The following is a 13110-nucleotide window of genomic DNA, read 5'->3' on the forward strand; positions in this document are numbered from 1 at the left end:
GTAAACTCTATATATAATATAGACTTTGCAAATTTCCCGAAAAAAGTCGAATGATCACGACCTTTAAAACAGTACCATACAACAGAATGCCGCTTATTGGGGGCCACAAAATCACAACAGTCGATGACGTTACAGTATGTGAGACCCAGATGTTTCTTCGTCTTCTACGTTGATATGCCGTCGAGCGGAGCAGTAGAGGGCAGGTCAGTTTATCCAGCTGTTGTAAGCTTCCTCGTTCTCCTAGTCAGGTTTTCCAGTCGTTCCCCTACTTAATGGTCATCTCATGACAGAGCCTAACATACCCAAAACTATATATTTACCTTTCACACACATATCCTAGTTTATATTTATCGAAAGATTACCGGTTGATACCAGAAGAGAACATTATCTCTGACCTTTACGGTTATGCTTCAGATATAAACTTACTAATTATTCACAATTTATACTCTTGACAGTCTCAGAATACACGATAATAGACTTCTATTCTGATCGTATGCTTTGTACTACTATAACATCATGTAAACGGGGTATCTGCATACATATGTACACGCTTGAAATCAGTCCATCACTCGTTTAACTCCAAAGTAAAAACGCAGCAAAGTGATGATGATAATGTACTTCACGGTATGGTTAACGCCAGGCACTTTATTTACACTTACTATGTAATTTACCATCCGGCGAGAGGTCAAAATGTCAGAGACATATTAAATGTTGTTACAATATTTATTAACAAGTATATATCATTATAATATCTAACAATTGTAAATGTTGGACGGTTCTATTATATCCGAGGAAACATGTAAAATCAAGCCCTGCCTTCCTCTTATCTATAATGGACCATATTCCATACAACTTCCGACACGAACAAACCCAAAACATGGTATCTCCCATTACAGCCATTTAGATGTCGGTAACTTACTCAGCTCCAAATTCCTCATAGAAAACAAAAATACACGGGATTATGGCTAGAGATGTCCGTCTTGAACGGGGGAATATTTTGGAGCTGAACTCATCCCTGTACAACTGTCTAAGATTTTTAGTTTTAGTTTTTTTAGTTTTAGAAAACATTATTGCATTGGTATATATGATATATTGATATGTACATGGCGACAAACATAATCCATGAGGACTTATCTACATATGACCCCTTACTTGGTCTCTCGAGTAATCTGTCTCTGACATTAATCTAAGCACACACAGATATCGGCGTATGAGCTGTGCAGTCCCCGTCGCCATCGCAAGTATTCATTACTTATTCATTTATTTGGTTTTACATACACTATTGTAGCTTTCCGGCCTTTCTGAAGATGTACAAGATAAACCGTTTTAATTTTTGGTTGAACATGTAATATTTTTACATTTATCACGCCCCATCAGTATTGGGAACTAAAAATCTTCACAGCCGCAACCCATCAGTGATGGCACGCCTCCGAACGATATTTATTCAGAAGATATGGATGATCTTGCCGGAAGTTTCAAACAGCTGACGGGACAGTCAGATGAGAGAATATTAGAAATGGCGGGGAAAGGCGATTGCATACAGAACATGCAGCTGTATATTATCCAATAATTTGATCAGGCCTCAGGAGAGAACCTCATAGACGTTAATTGTGTTGTTCTATGACACATAGCAAAGTGTTTTCAGTGAAATGCTTGAGTGAAAGATTGATGCATTATTTGGTTTGAATGTTAGGGAGATGAAGCGTCCAATTTAGTAACTAAAATCCAGACCATGAGCTCTCAAATGTTCGACAAAGAGACTTTCTCGCTGTAGACGCCTTTCGTAGGCTCATATAATTAACTATTACCACCGTTCTCTATGAATTCTTAATGTCTTATGATTTCAAAACGGCCCACCAAGAGCCATCTAACCGTAATAATGTGCTAAGTAGAATGTCGAGACCAACTGGTTACGTAGTATGTGGTCTAACATGGACATTCTAGTTGTAGGGCATGTGTTTCCTTGCATATAACCAATGCTTAACCAACTGTGTGATTAATTGACCAATTATCCAGACCAGCCATAATAATTTCCAAATAATGACGCAGAGTGTATGTAAAATCATTCCGTTTTCCTCTGTTACATGTAATGGATGCATATGTTCTTGTTTTAGGATACAGACAAGATATTTCATAAATTGTCAGTCAGTTTAAACTATTCCAAGTAATTGAATTAAAATGGTAATAATGATCCCTCAATGAATTTCAAGATCTTGTATTTTAGGAAAATATTTGGATGCTTTACTATTGCTAAGGAATTTTCAAATTAAAAAAAAATGTTTTTTGAGTTCAAACATCGTTAGTATAATTTGATTCAGAACAAAATGAAGAAACTATCTTAGCGATTGAGCTCGTTAGAACTGCGATCTGAATTATGCTTTTCAAAACCTGTGAATTAACGTGCTTTGATCAGCTGATTACCGTTGCAATTGAAATGTATAAAAGAAATCACCGATTTTCTTGCTTTTTCGTTGATAAATACTGAATGATCAATAAATACCATTTTAGTTGTGTCAGTAAATTATTACAGACCCATTACATGTAAATATCATTTAAATTGGAGTAAAATGCTGGTCATTTGATCTGTTGCTATGTGTAAGCATGGTTACAGAACATCAAAATAACGGTGCGTTAGAAAAAGAGCATATCAAAATTTTTGTGCATGTTATGTGTTATGTATGAATTGCACCATTACTTCGTTGGGCAAAATTTGTCCATACGACACATAGTCATTTGTCCTGATATACATTCGCATTGTATTCAACTGAATGTGTTTCAAATTCCACGTGAAATATCAGTAACATATCGAGCAGTTCCTCCTGAAGAGATTTTTCATTTCGACCATTTTAAAGGGAGTTGTGTTTCCTTTCTTTGAAGAATTATATTAGATTCCCTACATTTTAGTGTTAAGTCCATGTACTATTTGGAGTCATGCCCCAATTCCTAAAGTGATTTTACATTTCACAACAACCCCTCTCCCTTTTTTGTTACAGATTATATCCCTTAACGTGAAAAATGAACAGCATTTTGTGTGAAGTACAACTATGATAATGAAATGTATCTCTTTGATAGCATTGCATAACAAACATATCTAAAGGATTGTCCGAAGCTTATTGTTGTGCAGCCTCAAAGAATGTTATATATTTACGCCTGGAACACCTAGTCTTATACCCCCTGTACTGTCTCGGTGTAGATCTTTCTTTTGTTCATATTTTGCCCTTGTTTTATGGAATTTGTTTTGAATTATGATTATGATTCCATGTTGGTAGTTTCTAGATTTGTATTACCCTTTAATAATTACGCTCCTTGCCGTAACAAATTTCTCTAAACTTTGGGTTATGCCTCTGAACATTAATGGTTATCTCAAACATGGTCGTATAATAAACTACAGCTCACAATATGCGGTGTGAAAACAACAAGAAAGTGCTAACATGTGTACATAGTCATTATCCAAACTCGAATTCAATAAAGTTCAGACAAAATATAAACAAAAGAATGATTTACACCGAGACCCCTTGAGATCAGGACAGGATGTTACGGAAAAGTAAGTTATGCAAATATTGGTCACCCCACTTCAATAATGCCACGTTGCCAAATGTGAACAAGGTGTAAATAACAATCTTTGCAAAGTAGGGTTATAGTCACCATCCCCTCTTTGACACCTTTAATTCATTTTGTATTTTGTTCCTAATGAATACACATATATACAAAAAATCCATATATCCATTAATATATGTTTATTTTATTCACATATGAAGTAAATAGGTATATATCTGAAAACAAGGATAAAAAGTTTAAAACGCTGAAACATGACCAGATGGGATATCGTACTGCTGTTTCTAACCTGTAACATAACAATGTCACGGTAATACAAATGGATCCTCCAGTGGCCTCATCCTCCGCAGTTACTGACATTTTTTTATTACTTTAGCTGTTTAAGGGACATAATTACAAGGAACAAAATTAAATCGTAACACAATTTTGGTCATATTTGATGTTATACATAACAATACAATATATTACATCACATTTCATGTCATCATCTTATTAAATGGTGCAGTATGCACTAAATCATGACGAAAACATTTGACACGATAAATTTGCATATTATAGGTCATAAGTTAAAATGAAGATAAATAATAAACAAAATCAACTATTAATACCTTGTACCAGATTACAGTGGTGTATTTATCACTGCTATTATTTATCAGTATAACAACTTTGTAGATATCATTTTCAGCGTTTAGACAATACAAAAAGCATATATGTGTAGTGTACAATAATTTATAGTAATGATTCATGACATTTTAAAGTTCTAAAACAGTGGGCAATTGAAACTAATATGTATTAACAGCTGAAAAACTGACACGCATTTAAAGGATGAGAATATTTTTGGTTACTTAAATATAACTGATTTTTTCCTCAGACAACAGCAGAACCCCAAAGCATTTGTAAAAATCACAATTACATGATATTTATTCGAATGTGTAATTTATATTATGTTGCACTTATCACTAACTATCCCATCTCGAATGCGATGTAGGATGAGCATAAATAACTCCATAATTAAGTAGTAATTTTACAATGAATAGCTAAGTAATTACCCAAAGTTATTTCTGCCTTCTAAATGTTAAACGGCATTTCTTTTTATTCAAGAAAACAAGTCATACCTTTAAATTATTTCTAAAACAACGTTGGTTAAATAATACATGTCTTCAATTCATTTCACGAATTGTCGTGTGATTCAAAGGGTGATTACAGGATTTATAATCAATGAAACATTTAGTATTTTACGAAATACCTCATTGAAAAAACAAGAAAAACTATATAAGTGATGGGAACATATTATATTAGAGTGCATTCATTTCTACAAAAAGTATGTCGTATTCAATCTTCATCGGAAAATAAATCATTTTATTAATTTTTAGTTTTTAACTCATTAAACAACAAAAAAGTCAGACGTACACGTTTCTTAAATTTGATTTGTGTAACGCGATTTCTAGTAAAAAGAAAATTGGTAAAATAAGTGCGATATAAACAAAGCATAAGAACTGATTTAACGATTAATCAACATGTATAAATCATCTATTCCAGATGTACCATACATTACATTTTATTATAATTTTAGTTATAAACCAATATATATAACGTTATATATTGCATGATAGCAGAAATAGATGTAAAACACACCATTTTCTTAACGAGTTAGCTGAATAAGAACACGATAAGACACAATAGACGTCACCCTTAAAAATAGTGTTCGTTGTTAAATACACATCAAAGGGCTGTATCACTATCTGTTTTAACGTGCTCAATCTTACGGCGTATATCAGTATTTGATGAGGGCAGAACCACCCATTACTCGTTTCAATTTTGTATAACTATAATACACATTGTCGGAAAATATAGCTATAAGATATACTTATCAAACGTGATCATTACATAAAAGATAACTAACCTCAGTGTAACAAACTCGAAACATTTAGAACGAAATATGAACAAAATATCAACATTTGATAAGATAAGAAGAATAACACGTCATGTTCCTGAAGAGTTAACGCCCTCTTCATTGATGAACCCGATATGGAATAATATAGACAGAGACTTTGACACTAATTGATGAATACACGAGTATGGTAAATTTATCTACGTAAATATATATACAATACTTGTGCCTTTCTACAAAAGTTATTTGATAATATTGGTGTAATCCACTGCAGTATATTATATGGTAATAACAATTTATAGAGAGTGTAGAAATATCAAGAATTGCAATAGCTTACATGTCAACGAAAATGATTTTCGCATTTTCAACCAATCGATCAATGACATGTTAGTATTTTGCGATATTGTAATTATACACAATTGTCATTTCTATAATGTTAGGTTTATCATGTTACAGACAACATTTATATAGCGCGTCTGCGGTATATTTCATTATAATCAATATTACATTTTATTATTTATCAATATTACAAAAGAACTCGTTGGACAACAACCAAGCGACAAGTGTCTCTGATAAAGTTAAAGTAATGTAATACATATCAAGTCTATGGAAAATCGTATTTTTTTAGAACTTGTTAAGCAGCAAATAAAATACGTTCATCGTCGATAAAAATACGTAATAGAAGTATAGATTATGTACTTGCGAATTCAACCGAGGAAAACAACGTTATCTGAATTTTTTTATATTCAGTTGCAACAAAGGTAGACTATTGGTCAATAATTAGTGAATACGCGAGTATAGTTATATAATCTATGCAAAATTATATACAATATCTATGCCATTCTACAGAACAAGCTTAAACCATTGCTGTATACTATATCATAACAACGATTTCAGGCGGAGTAGAAATATCCAGTATTGCAATATATCACATGTTGATGACATTATTTTTAATCCTCAAGCCATTACTCAATAACATGTTAATATTTAGAGGTATGGAAGTTACATGCACTTTTTAGTTAATTAATACATATTCAGCCTATGGAAAACCGTTAAATATAAAGACCTTTCCGGACAACTAATAAACGACTTGTATCTCTGATAACATAAAAGTTCTGCCATACATATCCTTAAAGTAAAAGACAAGTCTCTGACAAAAGCAAAGTTATATTACACATATCAAGTATACGCTGTTCATAATCGTAAAAATGATAGAACTTGTTGAACTACTGATCAACGACAAGTATCTAATAAAACTGATGTTATATAATACATATTCAGTATACGAACAATCATGAGATTTATAGAACTAATTGGTAAATTCAAGCTGTACACTATTCGGACTATGGAAAAATCGTTAAAACTTATAGAAGTTGTAGGACAACAAGTAAATGACAAGTGTTTCTGCAAAAATTGAAGTAGTTTGATAATTATCAAGTTGGTAGAAACTCTTACAATTAATAGAACATGTTGGGCAGCAATCACAAAATAAGTGATAAAATGAAAGTTATATAATGAATATGCAGTCTACGGAGAAACATTGCTGGACATGTAAATTACAAACATATCTGATAACATTAATGTTTAGGTACTGTATTATCCAGTATACGGTATTTGTTAAATTTACAGAACTTGTAGGATAACAATAAAAGACAAAGGCCACTGATAAGATCAAATGGTATAATACATTGAAGCCTATGGAAACTCGTTTAATTTAAAGGCATTGTTGGTCAACATGTGAACGATAAGTGTTTCCGATTTATTAAGATATATAATACATATTCACTAAGTATAATACATGTGTGTCTGATAAAAATAACGTTTTATTTTTAAGACTATGGACAACACGTTAAAGATAAGTGTCTCAAAGTAATTTAAATTTACATATTACATTTCCAGTATATGGAAAATTGACAGAATTATATATAAAGTCCGTAAAATTTAACGAACATGTATCGACAATATATAAAGCTGTTTCTACATTATGGAATTATTGCACCGTAAAATCTTGCTACCATCACATAAAATTCAATAGAATATCGCACATGGGATTCCAATTATAGAATACATTTGATTAATTCAGTGCTAACGAGACATAAGACATAACTTAATGGTTACATTATAAAGTTACATTGTTTAGTACAGAATGAATGTTTATTTCTACATAACTTTAAACCAGGCTCTTGCAACAGGTATGTACTACAGAAACATTAATCTTAATTAGGTGCACAATGCTACAGTCTGTTATTATATATCGTTGAGCTAGAAATTAAACATAAAACGAACTTTATACGTACATTGTACTCTCTTGTATTTAGTCTACCTAAATTTTCCAGCTCTACTAAACATTATAGTGGGAATTAGATCCCTTCAATAGCCATTTTAATATAAAAGCAGTGTCCGCGGATGAACGGACGGCTTTAGGACACTTTTGTAGTGTCATCACACCGGAATGTTATAACCTCGTCATGACAGTATGACATCCCACCTGGTCACAAAATATCGACAACGGGCTGTACAGATTTCTAAAATGCATATTAAAATTATCACAATAGAAATAAATACACATCCCTTCTGTCGTACTCTAAGATTACAAAACAGAAAAAAATATACAAATGGTACACAGAACGAGTTATTAAATACATTATATTCATTCACATTTTATTGTATCTGGTTTCAGCACGTATCCACTTTTTATACAATAGAAAAATGTTAACATGATAATATAGAATATCTCCAATTATCCGGTTTGGCAACCTTCGATTCTGTAGAAAGATGACAACGATTTAAGATTCTAGGTCATAAAATGTATTTTGGGGTCTATCGGGATATTATCATTTATTTTGACTGATTTTAATTTTCTTCGATTGCCCTATGATTAAAGTTTTCAGACCTTTAGTATAATGGAAATGCTAAATCACAGAATCAATCATGTATCTTCGCACAATCTATATATTTTCTATAATATAACTCATGGTAGCTTCCCTTACCATACCTATATGACTGATCTACGAGATAAGTTATTGAAAACTATGTATGTGTAAAACACATTTTATTGCTTACGAAAACACTCGACCGATCAAGCTACCTGTGACATCAGTGTTATGTAACCTCGCTACTAATTTCAGGGACATGTATGCTCTCCCTGACTTCTTTTTTTGACCTAGCTTTGGTCTTTAAGCACTCCTATTGAACATTGCATTAGTATTTCAGAGAAAATCCAAATCGTTTTATTTTCATTAGATAAACATAGTCACCAGTTTATATTTGTTACCACCACCACCATCACCACCACCACCACTACCACCAAATCTAAACAACATTTGGTTGAATATATCATAATGCCCATCAAATTGTCTGTAAAAGAAACCCTCCCTCCAGAACAGTAGTATATCGTATTTGGGAGATGAAAGCAATGCTAAGCAGCTTAACTAGAAATCATACCACAATACTTGCTACAATCCATGTAGAAATCATCTGTATTTAGTTACTGACGTGAACAGCTGTCATATGATAAAAATGTTAAATCATCTAAATATAAAGAAGATGTTTGAGTTTTATTGTTGCCAACGATTTAATACACTGCAATATTTAATCTAATTTTGGTATTTAGTCAATTGTTGCATAAGTGAGAGTTCGAAATTTCATGTATAAAATCGCATAGACACAATTTGGATATCGTGATTTGAATAAATTTACTTTCAAAACCAGTAAAACAATGCAATTTGAAAGTCTTAATTACTTTCTAACGAAAACTGTCCATTTAAAGTAATAGTGGAAGCAGACTTCAATTGATATATTTTTGGAATGACTACAGATGACAATCTTGAATGCCACATCAGGTTCAGTTTCTGGACATCAATCCTTAACATTTCTGAATGGCATTTACACTCCTTCATTATGCTCTTAAAGTCATATAAAACCTGAAATATGCTAAATCCCCGTGGCCATAGGTAGCTCTATTTTAAGTTATTAGTACAACTAGAATCCACATCATAATTATTGTACGCTGATTATCCAACACAATGATTCCATCAATATTTGACGTTCACAGACATTTTCCGATACAAACTGTTAGTAGTTTAAAGTGTAATTTTCACTCAGATCTAGCGCAACGAAAATGCTTAATTGTCATACCGAGTTTCAAGTCAGTTTTGACGTGTTAGTTACTAATGTGAATTGTTAAAGCCCAAACGATTTTGCAATTAATATCCGACAATGTTTATATCATGCCATGCTAACCTAGGTTTTATCACGAGCTTAACATCAGATCATGCGGGAAATATGAAATACAGAACTAAGTCACATAATTAAGCCCCTCTCACATTTTTGGGGAGTAGCGATCTCAAATCTCAAACGCCAAAGCACTAAATGCCTGGTGGAAGTCACCTCTGACATACGATCCTGATTAGATGAAGCATGAAAAACTAGATGACTCTCTGAAAATTAAGTGTATAGATATTATATATATTGTGTAGATAACGGTCTATTGCAAGCATGTTTGTTGGGTAGAAGTATTGTATATACAAATCTTAGTGCAATGATTTTTCCAGGAACATTATCCATTAGCTTAACCGATTTCTGTTCTTCATGTCAGTTCTTTTCTCCCAGTGAAAGCAAATGCATGTTATTTTTCATTTGCTGTTTATATCACAGATACTCTAGACGATATGTCTCGCTCTTTTAAAAGCGATTGTTCTATTTGAGACTTCTGCATGTTCCGTGATAAAAAATTCCGGATTCTCGCTCTCCAGGCTTGAACCATGATGTAGTCGTCCGCCTTGAAACAATATTGTCTCTTCTGTGTCTGAATAATTAAACCCCACGAATCTGAAAAGTTAAAAAAAACATTATGAATGATAATGCTTTTACTGTAATCGCGACCTGAAAATAAGACTGAGATAAAGACGTATTAAAACGTTCAGTCTGGTAAAAACCTGTAAAAAGTAAATACTGTGATTCATTACATTTCAGAATACTCTAAACACCAAAAACAACCCGATCTAAAAAGTAACCCAACCCTGAAAATAAGCCTGCAATTTCTCACAAATTATATATACATCAACTACGTATTAAATCAAATAACATTATTTTCGAGTATTGAGAGTGGTTTTTTCAAGATTTTGATAGTAAATGAAATTTTACAACAGGCAAAGCCTATGAAAATCTTCTCCATACTATAATTAACAATTTTATATATTCTCAATCAAGTGATCAATAAATTATTGAATGATGATTTATAACACCGAGATGGAGCAGCAGACATTTTACTCTAAAATACATAGTAATTGAAAAATAAATTCAAAAGGAAACACGACCATTAAAAATATTCCATAGATTAGAGAAAATTTGATTTGAGACAATAAGAAGTCCAAATGACCCCTTGTCTTGAACTGTTCAAATACACACAATCATGTGCTGAATCCACAACATTGCATGCAGACCTATCTTCATTTATTTTTAGCAATAATTGAAGACTGAGAGAATGAAAAATCAAATTTACTCAGCAGTGACGTCTGGTATTGGTTACTAATCTCTGAATAAACATAGAATTAATGTATTCATATAGGCACCAAGGGTATCATAAACTTTAAGAAATGTTTGAGTACTTGAGCACAAAATTACCTTTATCCTAATTTTCAAACAGTTAAAAGATCCAGAAAAATGGAACACAGTGTCAGAATTCACGAATTTGAATCCTGTGATTTGTGGTGATAACTGAGGCAAAATCTAGTCGAAATCTACCCGCGATTACTTTACTTATACTCAAGAGAATTACCTTAGCAACTAGAACATGTTGAGACTGTTGACGCTGTTAAACCGAACCACGCCGTCTACTAGACTGTCGAGAAATAACTCCGCAAGCGATTTTATTTTCAAAACGTAATACAAATCGCCCTTTTTATGTTTATAAGTACCAAGAATTCATCTTTGTGTTCATCTTATCATGAATTTTGTCCTACGTCCCGTGAAACGTCGGAGGAGCACATCCTTAAATCTGGACATCAGATTATAAGAGCACAGCTCTCGGGCACCCTAGGATCGCTCTTTTTAAGACTTCTGTATTGGAATTAAAATTAGAGACTTGCCATAAATATCCCAATTCCCAAGAGTTACCTTTACTTTTTGTGGTCCAAAAACTGGAAGCAGTTCTCAATGGAGAAATTATCTCGACAAAAGTGGAGAACCCGTGGCGAAATATATTTTGGAGTTGTATAATTACAATTTGATTATCTCAAAATTTCAGTTCGAGTTCCTTGTTTACATTAAGTAATAAGGAAAAGCAGTAAGTTAGAAAATTCAGAGGCAGAACTGTGTAACTATTCCCACGAGAATTAAATTACTCCTCCGGTACCTAGACATAGCCAAAAATTTAAATCCATATCGCCATACATTTTGAAAAGTATACTCTGTTCAAACCTAATTCCTCTTTGAATCAATGCAAAAACGTTTTTGTATTACTTATATACAGATATTTCGACGTAATCAAATGAAAGTGGGAAACTGGTCACATCACATCCACGTTTTTTATAACTTTATATAAGGAAGGTAATTTTAACACAAAATAGTACTTCGGTATTAAGTGTTTCGTGAACGCTTCAGCCTGTCTAGTTAATCACAAGTTAGCAAATACTCCACTCTCTCAGTGCACTGGTCATAAGCATTAGTAATTGGTTGCGACTTTTACAGCACATATATATACATTGTAGAAAAACAACAGATGGATTATTCCATTAACACCAAACATTGGGAACAGGACTGGTTTTATATTGATAAGTTCGTGCTAGAAGCACAACAAAATATATTGTGTCGAGAGCGCAGTTATCGCTAAAAGTTAGGATCGCATCAATATACTGAATACTAAATACAATATCTTGTACAGCATTGTTTCCATGGCATTGGAGAAATATTCGCTAACATCAAACACACCATGCGGGTTATAGGCCTTCCTTTTAAAGTTATAACTTGACAATATTGCGAAAAGTGACTTTCGTATATCTGCTCTTGTTTCAAGGGCAACAAAGAACACGATCTATAGAGCTTGTGTCTCTCACCAAGTGTGGTTTGGTCGCAATGCCTTGATCCAAACACGGGAAGAGTTTAAATATTAACCATTATTTCACCTATTCGATCCCACCCTTCTTCTCCCAGGGAATAGACTCGTGATTTATCAGAGAATTCCCTCAACCCAGTTAATCCCAAGCCTAAGTTTGGTCAAAATCCCTTCGTCCTTACAGAGGAAACGTAGTTTTGTCAAGTATTGTTCCGCTCCTCTAAGCCCTGAGGGACCTGAACCGCTTGAATATGAAATTGTTTTTCCTCATTATCACCTACTTGATTTCGTCCCATTACAAAGGATGATTAAAAATTAGGGTGATATCTTTTTCAGTCTTACAGAAGAAGGCTTTTAAAGAAATTGATATATATATATTGTATTGGCTCCTTGCCCGTTGGACACATGCTGTTATGATACCCAATTTTCCGATGGTTTCTTAGAGCCAAATTACGACAAATGTCTCTCATTTCAAGAGAAGTGGTTGGTCGGGCGGTGCAGTGGACACCCACTCGCCATTTACCAGCCGTCCGGGATTCGATTCTAGGAAGGGATGTGAAACGGTATCAGACCACCAGCCTGACCACGTGGGTTTTCCCCCGGGTATTCC

This window comes from Ylistrum balloti, unplaced genomic scaffold (genome assembly GCF_031769215.1).
Source record: "Ylistrum balloti isolate Yb309-2 unplaced genomic scaffold, AGI_CSIRO_Ybal_v1 Utg370754, whole genome shotgun sequence".
NCBI lineage: Eukaryota > Metazoa > Mollusca > Bivalvia > Pectinida > Pectinidae > Ylistrum > Ylistrum balloti.